Raw genomic sequence first — 23,090 nt, forward strand, 5'->3', positions numbered from 1 at the left:
CATCAAAACTTTTTAATCTGTTGCTACCTGCTGCTAGGTCTAGGTGCAGTCCTGACATCCACACTGAGGTGGAGACACCAGCTGACTGCCACCCCCTGTTAACTATGATGACTTTGGCAGGTGTCCTCTAAGTGTTATAACAATTTAATAGAGCCTGGAGAGAGCCTGACCTGCTGAAGGCGAGGAGAAGTAGATGGCAGGGCACCATATGCGGACTCCGCACTGACAGTGACCCAAGCCATGAATTGAACCCGTGTCCCTGACGCTGTGAGGCAGCTGTGCCAACCATTGTGCCACCGTGCCTCCCACATTGTGAGGGTTTGTGAGCTAAATTAAAATAATAGGCCATGATTTAATATTGGACAGAATTTTCCCAAGTGTTAGAACGGAGAGAAAACTGGAGCGATCCGCGCCAGACTGTCAGGTGTGGGCCGCACTACAATCATCCCACACTCAGTCATTTTTTGGGAGAGTAATGAGTTGTGTACCAGTTCTGGAGTGGGGCAAGGAGCCTAAACACATCGGTGAGCTCAGCTGCTGGGCACTTGGGCGTCACTTGGCAAGGGTGCCCTGATCTCACAGTCCACTGGGAGACACCTTCCCTCCCCCATGGATATCAGGACATCCCCCCACCCCCCGCATTGGCGACGTATTTCCCCAACCTCACCCCGACAAAGGTCACCAGCAGCATTATGTGCTGGCACCCTCATAATGAGTAAGTCAACTGCAATCATTGCAAGAAAAATCTGTAGAAGAAATTTGCTTTGGACTCAAATCCCCTCACTCTGTACCCTCACCCCGATCTTTGGTCTTTCAATTCAAGGAAATAAAGTTGTGAAGTGCAAGTGAAAATAACATGCTGGTTGGAAGTGGGGGTGACGGAGAATCAATTAACTAGACAGTTAGAACATTTCACTGTGTACAGTAGAATCCGTTTGATGTAATAAATTAGGTTTGACAAAATTGTTGCTTTTTTTTTCTTTGATACTGTCACGTTTTATATGACTGAAGCTGAAAAACAACTGAAACACCATCTGAATAGTGTGTACAGAACCAATTGCTAAAGCATATATTGGTTCAATTCCAAATACAACCCAGCTCAGATGCTATGTCTTGAATATTCGGATCTCCATTATTTCTGTTTTGCTGCACTCTAGTCTGGCATTTGTCTCAATATAAGCCTTTACCTCACTGCTTTTATTTCATTATATTTTCTGTGGGAGATGAGTAACTCCCTTCAGAATTCGCAGCCTCTGTTCTGCTCTTGTAGCCGCTGTATTTATATGGCTGGTCCAGTTCAGCTTCTGATCAATGGTAACCCCACCGCCCCCCCAATCAGGATATTGATACTGGGGGAATTCAGCGATGATAATGCTATGGAATGTCAAGGGGAGCTGGTTGGATTCTCCTTTGTTGGAGGTGGTCATTCCTGATACTTGTGTGGTGTGGATGTTACTTGTCACTTATGAGCCCAAGCCTGAATGCTGACCAGATCTTGCTGCGTCTGAGCACAGACTGCATTAGTATCCGAGGAGTCGTGAATGATGTTAAAAATTGTGCAATCATCAATGAAAATCCCCACTTCTGACTTTATGGTGGAAGGAAGGTTATTGATGAAGCAGCTGAAGATAGTTGAGCCAAGGACACTATTCTGAGGAATACTTGCAGTCATGTCCTGGAACTGAAATGGTTGACCTCGAACAGTAACAAGCATCTTCCCTTGCACCAGGTATGGCCAATGAATGATTTTTCTCCCTGATTCCCATTGACTCCAGTTTTGCTAGGGCTCCTTGATGCCACACTTGATCAAATACTGTCTAGATGTCAACGATAGTTACTTTCGTCTCTGGAGTTCAGCTCTTTTGTCCATGTTTGTACCAACATTGTAATGAGGTCAGGAGCTAAGTGACCCTGTGGCAGAGCCCAAACTAAACATCGGTGAGCAGATAATTAATGAGTAATTGTCGCTCAATAGCACTGTCAGTGGCTCCTTCCATCATAAGACCATAAGACACAGGAGCAGAATTAGGCCACTCGGCCCATCGAGTCTGCTCCGCCATTCAATCATGGCTGATATTTTTCTCATCCCCATTCTCCTGCCTTTTTCACATAATTCTTGACAATATTTTTCTCATCCCCATTCTCCTGCCTTTTTCACATAATTCTTGACAATATTTTTCTCATCCCCATTCTCCTGCCTTTTCCCCATAACCCCTGACCCCCTTATTAATGAAGAACAATCACTTTGCTGATGATCGAAAGTGGACTGATGGGGCAGTAATTAGCCGACTTGGATTTGTCCTGCCTTTTTTGTGGACAGGACATAATTGGATAATTTTCCACATTGCCAGATAGATGCCAGCATTGTAGCTGTACTGGAGCAGCTTGGCTAGGAATGCAGAGAAAGCATTATTTCTGGTTGTATCACAGCTTGGTATGGCTCCTGCTTTGACCAAGACCGCAAGAAACTACAAAAAGTCGTGAATGTAGCCCGATCCATCATGCAAACCAGCCTCCCATCCATTGACTCTGTCTACACTTCCCACTGCCTCGGCAAAGCAGCCAGCATAATTAAGGACACCATGCACCATCCATTGACTCTGTCTACACTTCCCACTGCCTCGGCAAAGCACCCAGCATAATTAAGGACCCCACGCACCCTGGACATTCTCTCTTCCACCTGCTTCTGTCAGGGAAAAGATACAAAAGTCTGAGGTCACATACCAACCAACTCAAGAACAGCTTCTTCCCTGCTGCCATCAGACTTTTGAATGGACCTACCTTGTATTAAGTTGATCTTTCTCTATACCCTAGCTATGACTGTAACACTATATTTTACACTCTCTCATTTCCTTCTCTATGAACGGTATGCTTTGTCTATATAGCGCGCAAGAAACAATACTTTTCACTGGAAGCTAATACATGTAACAATAATAAATCAAATCAAATCAAATCAAATGAGCTAGTTATGGAGCATAGATCCATAGGTACTGTTGCTAGAACGTTGCCAAAGCCTTTACAGTGAATTGAATTGGCTGAAGACTGGCATGTATGATGCTGGGAACCTTAGGAGGAGGCCAAGATGGATCATCCATTCGGCACTTCTGGCTGAAGAGTGACTTCTGTACTGATGTGCTGCGACCCTCATAATTGAGAATGGGGATATTTGTGGAGCCTCCTCCTCCAATTGGTTATTTAATTATCTACCATCACAACTGGATGTAACAGGTGTGCAGAACTTAGATCTGATGACTGAAGTCAGTAGCTGTGTACTAGAAGAGGGGAAGCAATGGCCCAGTGGTAATATAGAACCATAGAAACCCTACAGTGCAGAAAGAGGCCATTTGGCCCATCGAGTCTGCACCGACAACAATCCCACCCAGGCCCTACCCCCATATCCCTACATATTTACCCGCTAATCCCTCTAACCTACGCATCTCAGGACACTAAGGGGCAATTTTAGCATGGCCAATCAACCTAACCCACACATCTTTGGACTGTGGGAGGAAACTGGAGCACCCGGAGGAAACCCACGCAGACACAAGGAGAATGTGCAAACTCCACACAGACAGTGACCCAAGCCGGGAATCGAACCCAGGTCCCTGGAGCTGTGAAGCAGCAGTGCTAACCACTGTGCTACCGTGCCGCCCCCTAGAATATTAATCCAGAAACTCAGCTAATGTTTTGTCGGCCCAGGTTCGAATCCCATCACAGCAGCTGGTAAAATTTGAATTCAATCAAAAAAAGTCTGGAATTAAGAACCTACTAATGACCATGAAACCATTGTCAATTAAGAACATAAGAACATAAGAAATAGGAGCAGGAGTAGGCCATCTAGCCCCTCGAGCCTGCCCCGCCATTCAATAAGATCATGGCTGATCTGACGTGGATCAGTACCACTTACCCGCCTGATCCCCATAACCCTTAATTCCCTTACCGATCAGGATTCCATCCATCCACGCTTTAAACATATTCAGCGAGGTAGCCTCCACCACCTCAGTGGGCAGAGAATTCCAGAGATTCACCACCCTCTGGGAGAAGAAGTTCCTCCTCAACTCTGTCTTAAACCGACCCCCCTTTATTTTGAGGCTGTGTCCTCTAGTTTTAACTTCCTTACTAAGTGGAAAGAATCTCTCCGCCTCCACCCTATCCAGCCCCCGCATTATCTTATAAGTCTCCATAAGATCCCCCCTCATCCTTCTAAACTCCAACGAGTACAAACTCAATCTCCTCAGCCTCTCCTCATAATCCAAACCCCTCATCTCTGGTATCAACCTGGTGAACCTTCTCTGCACTCCCTCCAATGCCAATATATCCTTCCTCATATAAGGGGACCAATACTGCACACAGTATTCCAGCTGCGGCCTCACCAATGCCCTGTACAGGTGCATCAAGACATCCCTGCTTTTATATTCTATCCCCCTCGCGATATAGGCCAACATCCCATTTGCCTTCTTGATCACCTGTTATACCTGCAGACTGGGCTTTTGCGTCTCATGCACAAGGACCCCCAGGTCCCTTTGCACGGTAGCATGTTTTAATTTGTTTCCATTGAGATAGTAATCCCATTTGTTATTATTTCCTCCAAAGTGTATAACCTCGCATTTATCAACGTTATACTCCATTTGCCATATCCTCGCCCACTCACTCAGCCTGTCCAAATCTCTCTGCAGATCTTCTCCGTCCTCCACACGATTCACTTTTCCACTTATCTTTGTGTCGTCTGCAAACTTCGTTACCCTACACTCCGTCCCCTCCTCCAGATCATCTATATAAATGGTAAATAGTTGCGGCCCGAGTACCGATCCCTGCGGCACGCCACTAGTTACCTTCCTCCAACCGGAAAAACACCCATTTATTCCGACTCTTTGCTTCCTGTCGGATAGCCAGTCCCCAATCCACTTTAACACACTACCCCCAACTCCGTGTGCCCTAATCTTCTTCAGCAGCCTTTTATGGGGCACCTTATCAAACGCCTTTTGGAAATCCAAAAACACCGCATCCACCGGTTCTCCTCCATCAACCGCCCTAGTCACAATTGTCGGAAAAACCCAACTGGTTCACTGATGTCCTTTAGGGAAGGAAATCTGCCGTCCCCACCTGGGTCTGGCCTACAAGTGACTCCAGAGCCACAGCAATGTCATTGACTCTAAGCTGCCCTCGGGCAACGAGGAATGGGCAATAAATGCTGGCCAGCTCGCGACTTCCAAGCCCCACGAATGAATGAAAGACTAGCATCTTCTACCAAATAGCCATTAAAGAAAGAGAGAGAGTGAGTTATATGTTGTATAAAGTGAAAGAGATGTTTTTCTAGCTATAACAGAATTATGACAAATGAGCTATTGTGCTATCAAACACTGTGAAGGTCACTGTGCAAAGGTGGTTTGCCCCGCATAGACTCTTCTTCTCGACTCTATCACTGTGGGAATGGAAAGTTCAGGAGCAAGCAGCATACAATTCTCAGACATTGCAGTGTCACCAGTAATGAAACTTTAGTTTGCTTCTTAATCTAACTGGTCATAAGAACATAATAGGAACAGGAGTAGGCCATCTCACTCCTCAAGCCTGCTCCACCATTCAATAAGATCATGGCTGATCTGATAGTGGGTTCAGTTCCACTTACCTGCCCGCTCCCCATAACTCTTAATTCCCTTAATGGTTAAAAATCTATCTATCTGTGACTTAAACTCATTTAATGAGGTAGCCTCTACTGCTTCATTGGGCAGAGAATTCCAAAGATTCACTACCCTCTGGGAGAGGAAGTTCCTCCTCAACTTTGTTCTAAATTGACTCCCCCGTATTTTGAGGCTATGCCCTCTAGTTCTTGTTTCCATTGTAAGTGGAAATGACCTCACTGCTTCTACCCTGTCTAGCCCCTTCATTATCTTATATGTCTCTATAAGATCTCCCCTCAACCTTCTAAACTCCAATGAGTACAGGCCCAGTCTACTCAATCTCTCCTCATAAGCTAACCCCCTCATCTCCGGAATCAACCTGGTGAACCTTCTCTGTACCCCCTCCAAAGCTAATATATCCTTTCTTAAATAAGGGGACCAAAACTGTACACAGTACTCCAGGTGCGGCCTCACCAGTACCCTATACAGTTGCAGCATGACCTCCCTGCTTTTATACTCCATCCCTCTCACGATAAAGGCCAACATTCCATTTGCCTTCTTGATTACCTGCTGCACCTGCAAACTGAGTTTTTGTGATTCATGCACAAGGACCCCCAGGTCCCTCTGCACGGTAGCATGTTGTAATTTTTCACCGTTTAAATAATAGTCCATTTTACTATTATTCCTTCCAAAGTGGATAACCTCACACTTACCAACGTTATACTCCATCTGCCAGATCCTTGCTCACTCACTTAGCCTATCCAAATCTCTCTGCAGACTCTCTGTGTCCTCCACGCAATTTGCTTTCCCACTCATCTTTGTGTCATCCGCAAACTTTGTTACCCTACACTCGGTCCCCTCCTCAAGATCGTCTATGTATATGGTAAATAGTTGAGGCTCCATCACCGATCCCTGCGGCACGCCACTAGTCACTGATTGCCAACCGGAAAAGCACCCATTTATTCCGACTCTCTGCTTTCTGTTAGATAGCCAATCCTCAATCCACGCTAACACTTTACCCCCAACTCCGTGTACCTTTATCTTATGCAGCAACCTTTTGAGAGGCACCTTATCGAATGCCTTCTGGAAATCTAAATACACCACATCCACCGGTTCCCCTCTGTCAACCGCACTCGTTATATCCTCAAACAATTCCAGTAAATTAGTCAAACATGACTTTCCCTTCATGAATCCATGCTGCGCCTGCTTGATTGAACCATTCATTTCCAGGTGTCCTGCTATTTCTTCCTTAATGATAGATTCCAGCATTTTCCCAACTACGGATGTTAAGCTAACCGGCCTGTAGTTACCTGCCTTTTGTCTACCTCCTTTTTTAAACAGTGGCGTTACATTAGCTGTTTTCCAATCATCTGGCACCTCCCCAGAGTCCAGTGAATTTTGATAAATTACAACTAATGCATTTGCTACTACTTCTGCCGTTTCTTTTCGTTCCCTGGGATGCATTCCATCCGGACCAGGGGACTTGTCTACCTTTAGTCCCGTTAGTCTACCCAGCACTACCTCTTCAGTAATAGTGATCGTTTTAAGGTCCTCACCCCCTACAGTCCCATGACCGTCAATTATTGGTATGCTATTTGTGTCCTCCACTGTGAAGACCGACACAAAAAACTTGTTTAAAGCCTCGGCCATTTCCTCATTTCCTATTATTAAATCCCCCTTCTCATCTTCTAAGGGACCAACATTTACTTTAGCCATTCTTTTCCATTTTATATATTTGTAAAAACTTTTACTATCAGTTTTGATATTTTGTGGTAGTTTACTTTCATTATCTATCCTTCCTTACTTTATTGCTTTCTTAGTAGTTCTTTGTTGTTTTTGAAAGCCTTCCAAATCTTCTAGTTCCCCACTAATTTTGGCCACTCTGTATGCATTGGTTTCTAATTTGATACTCTTCTTTATTTCCTGAGTTTTCCATGGCTGGCTATCCCTTTTCTTACATTCCTTCTTTTTCACTGGAATATATTTTTGCCGAGTACTGAGAAAAATCTCCTTAAAAATCCTCCACTGTTCCTCAACTGTCCCACCAATTAGTCTGTGTTCCCAGTCTACATTAGCCAACTCTGCCCTCATCCTATTGTAATCCCCCTTGTTCAAGCAGAGGACACTGGTTTGGGACCCTACTTTCTCACCCTCCATCTGTATTAGAAATTCAACCATATTGTGATCACTCATTCCAAGAGGATCCCTCACAAGGAGATCATTAATTTTACCTGTCTCATTACACAGGACCAGATCCAAGATAGCTTGCTCCCTCGTAGGTTCTGTAACATACTGTTCGAGGAAACTATCGCAACAGCATTCTAAGAACTCTTCCTCAAGTCCACCGCTTCCGACTTGAGTTGACCAATCAATATGGAGGTTAAAATCCCCCATGATTATTGCTGTTCCATCTTCAGGGGGTCTGGCTTAATGGCCTGTTTACTTCCTTGACAACGTTCTTCATCTAAACATGAATTATTTAACAACCCTGTTCCCTCCATTTCATTAATGATGTAAGAAGCATAGGAATATTTTTGGAAAAGATGGACAATGCTTTTTGCTCTATATAGTGTGCTGGCTTCTTCATTTTGTAAAGCAGACAATAGGTGTTATTTTGATCTTATGTGATAGGTACACCAGGTGAAAGGAATAACTTAATGTTTCAGTCGAACTGGGAAGTATCAAAATGGGCTGCTGATTCATTACTCCCCACTATGCATTCAAAGTCAAAATTATCCCAAAATTAGTGGCTCCGTGAGACAATTCGATGCCAATCTGCACAAACAAGGATGGAGAAACATGAAGAGAAGGCGGTTAGCTTTATCAGTAAAAGCAGGGACAGCTTGTTGAATCTAATTCAAATTCTTAAACTATTATTGGGTGTTTCTTGCATTTTTGCTTTTCCATTCTCGATTCAATACCCATGTGTAGGGACAAAAAATAGAAAACTTTGTGATACCTATTTTTACACCGCTGTCAGCATTAACTGTGGAGGGATGAGCATAACAGTGTTCAAAGTAAAACATGATTTTACAACCTTGCCTCCATAGGGAAATTGATGCAAGTATTCAAAAAATGATTGGAATGTGACCAGTGTCAAAACCACTGTCCAAAATTGTATGTAATAGTCAGTTTGGAAATATTTTTTCTTTCCTTCTGATGGATGAATGCTATTAAACGTGTGGTACACTAGAGTCTCCAACCACCTGGCAGCAAAGAAGATGGGTTAAAGACCTATGCCTATTTTACAGCTTAGTGACAGCTGTACCCTTGACAGAATGTGGGCCGAGAGCAGATATGTCAATTCCTGCAGCATTGAACATCAACTTGAACCAGGAGCAGATGGTATTCTCTCACAATAGAGGCCTGAGATCAACTAAGCGATTGAAGAGGGAATCTGACCTGTCTCTCGGATCCCAGGAACATTGAGTGGAAATTGTCAGAAGTAAGGGATGTCAGACAATCTGGATAACAATCTAGAGGCATCTGGATGGGTACATGAATAAGGAGGGAATGGAGGGACATGGTCCGAGTAAGGGTGGAAGGCATGTTTTGGTATTGTTAGGGTATCATGATTGGCACTGACTTGGAGGGTTGAAGGGCCTGTTCCTGTGCTGTACTTTTTCTTTATTCTTTTTTTTGTTTAATCCAACATGTGTGCTAAGATTGGGGATCAATATGCCGATGAAGAATGTCATTTGTTGTATCAAATGTAGATCTCAAAATGTTTAAATAAAATTTCTGGATAAATCCGATGTGTACCAGACATCGTTCTTGGAACAAAGATTCAGCAATGTAACGGGACATACAAAGAACAAAGAAAATTACAGGACAGGAACAGGCCCTTCAGCCCTCCAAGCCTGCACTGACCATGCTGCCTGACTGAATTAAAACCCCCTACCCTTCCGGGAACCATATCCCTCCATTCCCATCCTATTCATGTATTAGTCAAGACGCCCCTTTAAAGTCACTATCGTATCTGATTCTACTACCTCCCCCGGCAGCGAGTTCCAGGCACCTCTACCCTCTGTGTAAAAAACTTGCCTCGTACATCTCTTTTAAATCTTGTCCCTCACACCTTAAACCTATGCCCCCTAGTAATTGACTCTTCAACCCTAGGAAAAAGCTTCTGACTATCCACTCTGTCCATACCCCTCATAATCTTGTAGACTTCTATCAGATCTCCCCTCAATCTCTGTTGTTCCAGTGAGAACAAACCAAGTTTCTCCAACCTCTCCTCATAGCTAATGCCCTCCATACCAGGCAACCTCCTGGTAAATCTTTTCTGTACCCTCTCCAAAGCTTCCACATCCTTCTGGTAGTGTGGTGACCAGAATTGAACACTGTATTCCAAGTGCAGCCTAACTAAGGTTCTATAAAACTGCAACATGACTTACCAATTTTTAAACTCAATGCCCTGGCCGATGAAGGCAAGCATGCCATATGCCTTCATGACTACCTTCTCCACCTGATTTGCCACTTTCAGTGATCTGTGTACCTGTACACCCAGACACCTCTGCCTATCAATACTCTTAAGGGTTCTGCCTATCTGTATTAGACCTTCCAAAATGCATTACCTCACATTTGTCCAGATTAAACTCCATCTGTCATCTCTCCGCCCAAGTCTCCAACCAATCTATATCCTGCTCTACCCTCTTATGGTCCTCATTACTATCCGCAATTCCACCAACCTTTGTGTCGTCCGCAAACTTACTAATCAAACCAGTTACATTTTCCTCCAAATCATTTATATATATTACAAACAGCAATGGTCCCAGCACTGATCCCTGAGGAACGCCACTTGTCACAACCCTCCATTCAGAAACACACCCTTTCACTGCTACCCTCTGCCTTCTATGACCGAACCAGTTCTGTATCCACCTTGCCAGCTCACCTCTGATCCCATGCAACTTCACCTTCTGCACCAGTCCGCCATGAGGGACCTTGTCAAAGGCCTTACTGAAGTCCAAGTGGACAACATCCACTGCCCTACCATTAGCAATTATCTTTGTCACTTACTCGAAAAACTCGATCAAGTGAGTGAGGCACGACCTCCGCTTCACATGAAGCAGCAATGAATGTGAGTGATACCAACTGTTCAGAATACAGTCATGAGGCCAGTTGAAGAATTTCAGTTAACTCCTGTCCCAGCATAGACAATACATAGAATCTGAAATGATTCAGTTACAAGAAAGATACTGAACACAGTTTTGAATTGGTATCTGTGCTTTCCTGTCAAGCTGCACATTTCATATGTGACTCAATACTCTATTCTTATCTGCATAACCTCTTTGGTAGTCAAAATCATATAATTTTGAAGATGCACTCTCATTATCCCAGATTTTACTTTGCTGCTTTACTGTTAAGTAGATGATTGACTGCCTACCAACTGAATTGCATCGTCCACCCACTGAAACACAAATTACTAAAAAGCTTCTTTCCCATTATTCCCGCGGTTTTATTTTATTCCCGAAGGAAATGTACAGAGGGATTGACAATGAAAGCAGCAGCCATAGACAGCAAGAATTGCAGAGCAATTTGAAAAAAATACATTCTTGAAGCAACGCTGCTTGAGAAATAGGTTCAACCAGCAACTGTAAATGGAGAAACTACATATACCTGCTGACTACTTCCAGCAGTCTCTGTGTTTATTTCAGATTTCCAGCATCTGTAGCATTTTGCTTTTTGGTCACAGTCTCTCTTTTATTCTGATGGCAGAACCAGTGGATCTCCTTTTCTGTTGCTATCTAGAGAATACTCACTGATATTTTCTGTAACAATATTGACTTGTATGATTCAGCAAACATACAATTGTAGTTTTAGCAAGTTTTCAATCAATGATTTTCCAACATGGCTTCCCTTACTTCCAGGACACAAGGCAGGTGAAATTCTTCCCATTGATATTTTTAGTGCAATCGTAAATGCAAAACAAGATCCCTTTTCATACACAAGCTGACCCTTTCTGAGATACGTCTCACACTGCACAAAGATCAATGCTGCTCGAAGTGTAACGGACTGGATATGCCTGTCAGCGGCAAAGTATCAGTGTTCAGGGCTGGCTGTACAAACACGTCAGAACTCACCTTGTCCATATGCTGCATCTGCATCATCCACTAGTAGGAAAAACTAGAACCAGAGGGCACAACCTCAGACTAAAGGGAAGATCCTTGAAAACAGAGATGAGGAGGAATTTCTTCAGCCGGAGAGTGGTGAATCTGTGGAACTCTTTGCCGCAGAAGGCTGTGGAGGCCAGATCATTGAGTGTCTTTAAGACAGAAATAGATAGGTTCTTGATTAGTAAGGGGGTCAGGGGTTATGGGGAAAAGGCAGGAGAATGGGGATGAGAAAAATATCAGCTATGATTGAATGGCGGAGAAGACTTGATGGGCCGAGTTGCCTAATTTTGCTCCTATGTCTTATAGTCTTATAGGAGCATTCAATTCTTTCTGCAAAGCAACGTAGCATTGGGGCAAATGGTGAGATCTACCAGCGTGGTGCATTGCCAGTGAATTCATGTCCCCAATTAACATGTCAAGCTGAAGGCACACACTTTGAGGCCAATCATTACCCTGAAGGCAGGTGATTTTTTTTTAAAGAATGATTTTAAAACTGTTGTAATTTTAAAAATATTTTTAACATTTTTATACCAGTTATGAAAGTCTGTGAGAATCTGTCCCTTGCATATCAATGCCACTTGAGTACTGTCCAGTGTTCCTCTTCCCCAACTCCACCCTGACCTCTGGGCTCACCCACTTGCTCAATCCTCTAGTTCTTCTCCCCCTGCCCACTACACTCACACATCTGTCCTGTTTCTCTTTCCCCTCCCCCAACTTCTAATCCACATCTCTGGCTCCCTCCGTTCACCAGTTCCTCCAGCTCCACCTCCCCCTCCCTCCACCTCCTTCAGTTCCCTAAGTTCTCCAGTTCCACTTCCTCCCCCACACCTCAGCTCCTCTTCCCACTGACCCTTTCTGCTCTGCTGGCTCCTCCATCTCTCCTGCTGCCCTGGCTCCTTCACCTCCCCTTATCTCCTGGCTCCTCCACCTCCCTTGCTCCCCTGGCTCCTCTACTCCCTTTCTCTCCTGGCTCCTCCACTTCCCCTGCTCCCCCTATCCAGCTCCCCTGGCTCCACCACCTCCCCTTCTCTCCTGGTTCCTCCATCTTCCCTGCTCCCCCGGCTCCTTCACCTCCCCTTCTCTCCTCGCTCCTCCACTTACCTTGCTCCTTTGGCTCCTTCACCATCCCCCCCCCCCCCCCTTCTCTCCTGGCTCCTCCACCTCCCCTGCTCCCCTGCCTCCCCACCATCCCTGCTCCCCTGCCTCCTCCACCTCCCCTGTTCCCTTGGCTCCTTCACCTTCCCTGCTCCCTGGCTCCACCACCTCCCCTGCTCCCCTGGCTTCTCCATCTCCCCTGCTCCTGCTCTCCACCTTCCCTGACTCCATCACCTCCCCTGCAGTCCCATCAATGTCAGAGACAGCATTTGATGGATGGGAGGTACTGATAAAATCCATTTCCGCTCTCAGTAGATGCCATTTCTGACACTGGCGGAATCGAGGAGCCAGGAAAACAGGGACGGAGTGTGGAACCGGGCAAGGTGGGAAAACCAGGGGGGCTTAAAGAGTCTGGGAAATCATGGAGAAATGTTTTTATTGTCAATGATAACATTCAGCAGCAATGAAGGCTTAGATCTCACTGCTGATATTTTCATCTACCCTGCCTAACAGATTTACTTTTCATTAACTTTATGGACTCACACCTGTACCTACAAGCCAAACATTTTTCACATAAAAATCCATTCAAGTTGTGGGAAAATAGGCAAAATTCTCAAATTAATGGTGCTTGCTACCTGAAGAATCAGAATGGCAAGGCCATCAGCGTGGGCTCCTCTGGAACCTATTGCAATCTGGATTTCATCATCAGTCAAGTTGTGAAATGTTGAGGTGCCATTCGATTCCTGAATCATGGGAAATTTAGTGTTCGCCACTATAGAGAAAGGAAAATCTGGACCATTAATTACTCCACATATATGTATAAAGATACAGGAGCAAATCAATTGACTTCAAAGTATGTAAAACCATGCTTGAAAGGATTGTGGGATGCAACATTCAACCTATTATGTTGCACCACTATCTCTGCCACATGTTCAATTATGAGCAGAGGTCTCTGAGAGTGAGGACCGATGAACTTACCCTGTAATAAATTTATACAAGAATTGCAACTTGGGCAGCATGGTAGCACAATGGTTAGCACGCTGCCTCACCGTGCCAGGGACCTGGGTTCGATTCCCGGCTTGGGTGACTGACTGTGTGGAGTTTACACGTTCTCCCTGTGTCTGTGTGGGTTTCCTCTGGGTGCTCTGATTTCCTCCCACATTCTGAAAGACTTGCTGGTTAGGTGCATTGACCCGTAGAGGCACTGGAGTGTGGCTACTGGGGGAATTTCACAGTAACTTCATTGTAGTGTTAATGTAAGCTTTACTTATGACTAATAAATAAACTTTAACTTTTGCAATTAATATATAGGCCATGTTTCAAGGAAAGCATCAGACTGTCTTTGAAGTAAGTGGCCCCACAACAGCAGGTTAAAGTCCGACATGTTTATTTGGTAGCACTAGCTACCAGCTTGTGCTACCAAATAAACCTGTTGGACTTTAACCTGCCGTTGTGAGACTATTTACTGTGCCTACCCCAGTCCAATGCTGGCAACTCCACATTATGTCTTTGAAGTGTTTTCTTTTCCCTCAATTGGAATATTGGCCATTTACCACTTGAGAAAACAGAACCTTGCAGAGGAGACATTTTTTGGCCAGTCCACTGAAATTGATTAGCAGGAGTTTTGCCTGAATGCGGAGCTGAATGCAAGAAGGACACCTGCATTTATTCAGCAGACTTCCCATTGCATCCAGAGGATGTGGCAGACTCCAGTGCTGGAATATTACCGGCACGCCCGCCTCAGAATCGGGGTGGGTGAGGCTCGCAGAATGGCATTTTCCGTTGGCCTAGGGCGGGATTTTACAGGCCTCAGGTGGGTGAGGCGGTAAAATTCCAGCACAAGTCTCACTGCACATGGGAGTGTGGTGATAAAAATTCAAATTTTTTTGGCTTGGGGTGGTCCTTGTTGTCAAACACTCTGCCATAGTTTGCAGAAGGCTGAGCTGCTGCAACTGATCTGGTGTTAGATCTCATCGTCAATGGTGGCCTTTTGAGATAGGTGGCTGCCAAAGCATGGGAAGTCCCCAACATATTCCAGAGTCTTTGCTTCAATGTGCATAGGAAGTGGAAGAATTTACTGATCAAATGTGGGTTGATATGAGTTTTATTTTGGCAGCATTCAAGCTAAGGTTGAGATTCTTAAATGTAGAATTGAAGGGACTGAGAATGGCTTGCAAATCTGGTGCAGAGCGGACAATGACACTGCAGTCATCTACAAACTGTAGATCATGTATACCTATGGTGGCCAGTTCCGTTTTGACTGAGGTTAAAGGGTGTTCCATCCAGATGGTATTCAATACTCTCACCAAAGGGCAGTTGATCTTTGATGAGGTGAATAGCCATGCCAGACAGATTTTTAATAGTATCAGAGCTATCACACAGCCTTGTTTGATTCCAGTCCACACCTTGAAGACATCTGTTTCAAATCTCCCACACAAGACCCGCTGCAGTTATATCATCATGAAACAATTGTTGGATTGTTATAAATCTTTCTGGACATCCAAATCTTTGGATCACAATCCATTGAACCAAGCAATTTATTGAGTCAAATGCTTTGGTCAGATCAATGACTGCAATGAAGAGTTCCTGGTGTTGTTTTCAACATTTGACTTGAATTTGTCTAGCAACAAAGACTGTGTCAGTAGTTCCTCAGAAAAATCACATTATGAATTTGGGAGGATTTACATAGAAACTAGAAGCAGGAGTAGGCCATTCAACACTTCAAGCCTACTTTGCCATTCATTTTGATCATGGCTGATCATCAAATTCAATATCCTGATCCCCCCTTCCCCCCATTTTCCTTGATCCCTTTAGTCCCAAGAGCTATATCTAATTTCTTCTTGAAATCAGGCAACGTTTTGGCCTCAACTACATTCTGTGGTAGTGAATTTCACACATTCACCACCCTCTGGATGAAGAAATTTCCCCTCACCTCAGTTCTAAAAGGTTTACCATTATCCTCAAACTATGACCCTATTTTTGGACTCCCCCACCACTCGGAGCATTCTTTCTGAATCTACCCTGTTTAACACTATTAGAATTTTATAAGTTTCCATGAGATGCTCTCTCATTCTTCTAAACTCCAGTGGGGCGGCACGGTAGCGCAGTGGTTAGCACTGCTGCTTCACAGCTCCAGGGTCCCGGGTTCGATTCCTGGCTCGGGTCACTGTCTGTGTGGAGTTTGCACATTCTCCTCGTGTCTGCGTGGGTTTCCTCCGGGTGCTCCGGCTTCCTCCCACAGTCCAAAGATGTGCGGGTTAGGTTGATTGGCCAGGTTAAAAAAAAAAAATTGCCCCTTAGAATCCTAAGATGTGTAGGTTAGAGGGATTAGTGGGTAAATATATGGGGGTAGGGCCTGGGTGGGATTGTGGTCGGTGCAGACTCGATGGGCCGAATGGCCTCCTTCTGCACTGTAGGGTTTCTATGATTTCTATGAATATAATCCTAACTAATTTAGCCTCTCCTCATATGCCAGACCTGCCATCCCAGGAATCAGCCTGGTAAACCTATGCTGTACTCCCTCCATAGCAAGGACATCTTCCTCAAATAACAACATCAAAACTGCACACAATACTCCAGATGTCACTTCGCCAACACCCTATACAATTGGAACAAAACATCCCAATCCCTACACACAAATCCTTTTGCTATGAAGGCCAATATATTATTTGCCCTCTTACTGCCTGCTGAACCTGTGCACTTACTTTCACCGACTGATGCACACGGACTCCAAGGTCTCGCTGAGTATCCATCTCTCTCAGTTTACACCCATTCAAGGAATAATCTGTCTTCCTATTATTGCTACCAAAGTGAATAACCTCACATTTATACACCTTATACTGCATCTGCCAACCAGATGCCCACACGCTCAGCCTGTCCAAATCACACTGAAGCATCTCTGCATCCTCCTCACAGCTCTCCCTCCCACCCAACTTTGTATCATCTGCACATTTGGAGATGACATATTCAGTTCCTTCTTCCAAATCATTTATATATAATATGAACAGTTGGGGTCCTTGCACAGATCCTTATGGAACCCCATGAGTCACTGACTGCTATTCAGAAAAAGACCCGTTTATGCCAACGTTTTGCTTCCTGTCTGCTAACCGGCTTTCTATCCATCTCAAGACATTACTTGCAATCCCATGTGCTTTAACTTTCCATAGTAGTCTGTTATGTGAGACCTTATCAAAAGGCTTCTGAAAGTGTAAATAAACCACATCCACTGTTTCTCCTTGGTCAACTCTACTAGTTACATTCTCAAAGAGTTCCAATAGATTCGTCAAGCATGACTTCCCTTTTGTAAATCCATGCTAACTTTGCCTGATTATACCACTGCCTTCCAAATGCCGAGTTATGAAATCCTTGATAATAGACTCGAGCAACTTCCCCAGTACCAATGTTAGGCTCACTGGTCTCTCGTTCCCTGTTTTCCCTCTGCCTCCCTTTTTGAATAGTGGGCTTACATTAGCTACCCTCCAATCTGTTGGAACAGAATTTTGGAAAATAACCACCAATGGATCGACTATTTCCAGGGCCACTTCCTTACTCTGGGATGAAGATCATCAGGATTTATCGATCTTCAATCCCATCAATTCCCCCAAAACCATTTCTCTTCTAATGCTGATTTCCTTCAGCTCCTCACTAAAACATGTTGCTCTCAGCACTTCTGGTGCATTATTCATGACTTCCTTTTTGAAAACTGAAGCAAAGTACAAATTTAATTCCTCAGCCATTTCTTTATTCCCCATTACAAATTCTCCCATTTCTGATTGTAATGGGCCTATGCTCATTTTTGTCAATCTTTTCCTTGTTATATATCAATAGAAACTTTTACAGTCAGTTTTTATGTTCCTTGCTAGCTTACTTTCAGATTCTATTTTTCCCTTCTTAATCAATCCCTTGGTCATCCTTTGCTGAATTTTAAACTGCTCCCAATCCTCAGGCCTGTTTCTTTCTCTTGCCAATTGGTATGCTTCTTCCCTGAATCTGATACCATCTCTAATTTCCCTTGTAAGCTATGGTTTGACTACAATTCCCTTACCACTCTTACGCTAAACAGGAATAAACAACTTCTGGAGTTCACCTATTTGTTCTTTGAATGCCTGCCATTGCCTTTCCTTTCAGTAATGTTTCCCAGTCCACCATGGCCAATTTATGCCTCAAAGAACAAAGAACAAACAAAATTACAGCACAGGAACAGGCCCTTCGGCCCTCCAAGCCTGCACTGACCATGCTGCCCGACTGAACTAAAACCTCCTACCCTTCCAGGGACCATATCCCTCTATTCCCATCCTATTCATGTACTTGTCAAGACGTCCCTTAAAAGCCACTACCGTGTCCACTTCCACTACCTCCCCCGGCAACAGGTTCCAGGCACCCACTACTCTCTGTGTAAAAAATCTGCCTCGTACATCTCCTTTAAACCTTGCCCCTCGCACTTTAAACCTATGCCCCTGAGTAATTGACTCTTCCACCCTGGGAAAAAGCTTCTGACTATCCACTCTGCCCATGCCTCTCATAATCTTGTAGGCTTCTATCAGGTCGCCCCTCAACCTCCGTCGCTCCAGTGAGAACAAACCAAGTTTCTCCAACCTCTCCTCATAGCTAATGCCCTCCATACCAGGCACCATCCTGGTAAATCTTTTCTGTACCCTTTCCAAGCCTCCACATCTTTCTGGTAGTGTGGTGAACAGAATTGAACACCATATTCCAAGTGCGGCCTAACTAAGGTTCTATAAAGCTGCAACATAACTTGCCAATTTTTAAACTCAATACCTCGGCCGATGAAGGCAAGATTGCTGCATGCCTTCTTGACTACCTTCTCCACCTGCACTTTCAGTGACCTGTGTACCTGTACACCCAGATCCCTTTGCCTATCAATACTCTGGGTTCTGCCATTTACTGTATATTTCCTGTCTGTATTAGACCTTCCAAAATGCATTACCTCACATTTGTCCGGATTAAACTCCATCTGCCATCTCTCCGCCCAAGTCTCCAACTGATCTATATCCTGCTGTATCCTCTAATGGTCCTCATCACTATCCACAATTCCACCAACCTTTGTGTCGTCCGCAAACTTACTAATCAATCCCGTTACATTTTCATACCATCATACCATCATAGCTACCTTTATCGAGATTTAGGACCTAGTCTCAGGATCAACTACATCACTATCCACCTTGACAAAGAATTCTACCATATTATGGTCACTCATCCCCAAGGGTTAATCATAGAACCCTACAGTGCAGAATGAGGCCATTTGGCCCATCGCATCTGCACCAACAACAATTCCATCCAAGTCCTATCCTCAGAACCCCACGCACTTACACTTGCTAGTCCCCCGACACTAAGGGGGAATTTAGTATGGCTAATCCACCTAACCCGCACATCTTTGGACTGTGGGAGGAAACCGGAGCACCCAAAGGAAACCCACGCAGACACAGGGAGAATGTGCACACTCTACACAAACAGTGACCCAAGCCGAGAATCGAACTTGGGACCCTGGCGCTGTGAGGCAGCAGTGCTAACCACTGAGCCACCGTGCCGCTCAGTGGTTCTATCACCACTTGATTGCCAACTAATCATTTCTCATTGCACATCACCTAGTCGAATATGGCCTGTTACCTTGTTGGTTCCTCAATGTATTTCTCCAGAAAACCATCCTGTATGCACTCCAGAAATTCCTCCTCTATTGTATTGTGATTAATTTGACTCTCCTAATCTCTATACAGATTAAAATCGCCCAAAATCACAGATGTTCCTTTGATACATACATCTCTGATTTCCTGTCTAATGCTTTTCCCAACATTACCACTACAGTTTGATGGTCTGTATACCACCCCCACCAATGTTGTTTACCCCTTGTTGTTTCGTAACTCGATTTGAACAAAGAACAAAGAACAAAGAAAATTACAGCACAAGAACAGGCCCTTTGGCCTTCCAAGCCTGCACTGACTATGCTGCCCGATTGAACTAAAACACCCTACCGGAGACCTTATCCCTCTATTCCCATCCTATTCATGTATTTTGTCAGGATGCCCCTTAAAAGTCACGACCGTATCTGCTTCCACTACCTCCCCCGGCAACAAGCTCCAGGCCCCCACTACTTTCTGTGTAAAAAATCTGCCTCGTACATCCCCTTTAAACCTTGCCCCTCGCACCTTAAACCTGTGCGCCCTAGTAATTGACTCTTCCACCCTGGGAAAAAGCTTCTGACTATTTGTACAGATTCCACATCATCTTTCCTAAACGTTGTATCAATATCACCTTGCATCATCACAAGTGTTTCTCAGCCACAGGAAACAGGAAATTCAGGAGAATGTTTGTCAGGATTTTGCCCGTTGTGGACGAGAGTTCTCACAGCACGATTTATCTCCTTGAACATTGTTACAATTGTTGCATTTCTGAAGTCGGGTGGAGGGCAGTGGTGGTGGAGGGCGTGTGGTGGAGAGGGGAAGTTAATATGTGCAAAAGCCCACCAGCTTTCAAGACCTCAGCTAGAATACCATCAGGATCTAATGCTTTGCTGTGTTTCTTCTGTTTGCTTTGCTTATTGCAGTTTTCCCATCGATGGTACTTCACCCATGGATTCTACACAGGGTACTGGAGGATAGCCTGGAGAATATCAGCTGCCACTGTGGATTCAAATGTTCTTTCCAGCATTGACGAATGGCATTGTCATAGAATGACATTTCTCTTTGCAGGATGCTCACTGTTGAAATTATCTGTGAGCGTCCTACTCTTGCAAGTTGCAAAGTTTAAAATTATTTTTCTTTACCGCAAAGTTGATGATCCTGCAGGATGTGATTCCCCAGCCGAGTGGAAGTGGGACAGCCTATTTTTGCGGCATCTTTTCGAGTCTCCTTCTCACTTGAGGTGACTAGAGGCTCTTCTGAAGAAATTTGCTCAGTCACAGATGCTGCTGCCCAAAGACAGCTCAATCCCAATACAAGTGGCCAATGGCCTTCATGCATCTGTCACCTGGGTGTAGATTCTTGACTGTTACAAAATGTCCCACTCCATTCGGCTCAATGTTCCTGTTCATTAGTACCACGGTTCTCGAAGAGGAATCGTTTGCCACGATACTGTGAATTCCAGGAACCTCCTTAGCAAACCGGATCAAGCGGAGCCCCAAGATTCATAGCCAACTCTCCGTCATCACAGGGTCTGCAATTGGATCCTGGTAAAAGACTACACATGGCTTTGTTCAATGTAGGCATTTTAGGGCACCGCCATTGTCCACACAATCTTGATGGGTTGGTGGTCAGATTTCAATGACATGGCAAACCATGATGATGGGAACCAACTTGCCACTACAGCCTTCTTCCGCCTTCAAAGGTGGTGACATGCACAGTCTTCCTTTGCCTGCCCTGCTTTTGAGAAATTTTTGTCCTGCACTTTGTCTGGCACCAAGATTGGTGGAGTAGTGGATGAGGTGGAGGGCTGTTGTAGGCTGCAAAGAGACATTGATAGGATGCAGAGCTGGGCCGAAAAATGGCAGATGGCGTTTTAACCCTGATAAGTGTGAAGCGATTCATTTTGGTAGGACAAATTTGAATGCGGAGTACAGGGTCAAAGGTAGGATTCTGAGGAATGTGGAGGAACAGAGAGATCTTGGGGTTCATATCCACAGATCTCTGAAGGTTGCCACTCAAGTGGATAGAGCCGTGAAGAAGGCCTATAGTGTGTTAGCGTTTATTAACAGGGGGTTTGAGTTTAAGAGCCGTGGGTTATGCTGCAACTGTACAGGACCTTGGTGAGCCCACATTTGGAATATTGTGTGCAGTTCTGGTCACCTCACTATAAGAAGGATGTGGAAGCACTGGAAAGAGTGCAGAGGAGATTCACCAGGATGCTGCCTGGTTTGGAGGGTAGGTCTTATGAGGAAAGGTTGAGGGAGCTGGGGCTTTTCTCTTTAGAGCGGAGGAGGTTAAGAGGCGACTTAATAGAGGTTTATAAGATGATGAGGGGGATAGATAGAGTGGACGTTCAGAGACTATTTCCGCGGGTGGATGTAACTGTTACTGGGGGCATAACTATAAGGTTCATGGTGGAAGATATAGGAGGGATGTATGAGATAGGTTCTTCACTCAGAGTGGTTGGGGTGTGGAATGGACTGCCTGCTGTGATAGTGGAGTCGGTCACTTTAGGAACTTTCAAGCGGTTATTGGATAGGCACATGGAGCACACCAGGATGATAGGGAGTGGGATAGCTTGATCTTGGTTTCGGAAAAGGTTTGGCACAACATCGTGGGCCGAAGGGCCTGTACTGTGCTGTACTGTTCTATGTTCTATGTTCTTCCCCCATACCTTGCTGCCATGGGTGGCCCTATTAGGAGCAAAATGTTCCCAACTGCATTACTCATGGAATCATCAGCATGTAGAAGGAAAAAGTGAGGTAGCAAGGTTTTGGGAGGAAGTTCCAGAGATTAGGGCCTACGCAGCTGAAGGCACAGCCACTAATAAGGTTTAAAGCATTTTTTGTTTTCTCCTTCCAGGTAATTTAATGCTTTGCATCCCAATAACTTTTGAATTTGAATCTTTTTAATTCTTATTTTTCTTTTTGTTTCAATTTCTGATTTACTGATGTATTTACAGCCTTGCTTTTGAATATTTTTCTCTTCTTTTAACCCTCTGAATGGGCGGCAACATGGCACCGTGGTTAGCACTGCTGGCTCACTGCGCAGGGACCAGGGTTCAATTCTGGCCTTGGGTCACTGCCTTTGTTGTGGGTGAGTTGGAGGGGAACCTCCAGATGCTGGTGTTCCCAGGTAACTGCTGCCCTTGTCCTTCTACATGGTAGAGGCCATGGGTTTGGAAGGTGCTGCCAAAAGAGCCTTGATGAGTTGCCCAAGTGCATTTTGTAGATGGTACACATGGCTGCCACTGTGCCTCAGTGAACAATTAATTACAATTTGGTAGTTTCACAGTCAATAGTCACCACCACTGACACCACCCTTTTAATTCCAAATTTATTTTTAGATAATTGAAGTTAAACTTTCCAGCTGCTGTGTTTGTGTGTCTGATGTTTATTTGTGCTGGCCTCTTGATTACAAGGTCAGTAATATAACCGCTATTCCACTGTGCCCCACTGTCATTGGAAAAACAAACCATAGCAGGGGCGGCCAACCACTGTTAGGTTTTTTTTTTAATTAATTTATTTTCTCCAGCCGTTTCTTCATTTGCTTTCTGATTTGATGAGAATGTTGCTAGATATTTTTGTTTCAAAAAATTATCGCACCTTCCTCAGGTACTGAGTTAA

The sequence above is a fragment of the Mustelus asterias genome, chromosome 1 (assembly GCF_964213995.1).
Source record: "Mustelus asterias chromosome 1, sMusAst1.hap1.1, whole genome shotgun sequence".
Lineage (NCBI taxonomy): Eukaryota > Metazoa > Chordata > Chondrichthyes > Carcharhiniformes > Triakidae > Mustelus > Mustelus asterias.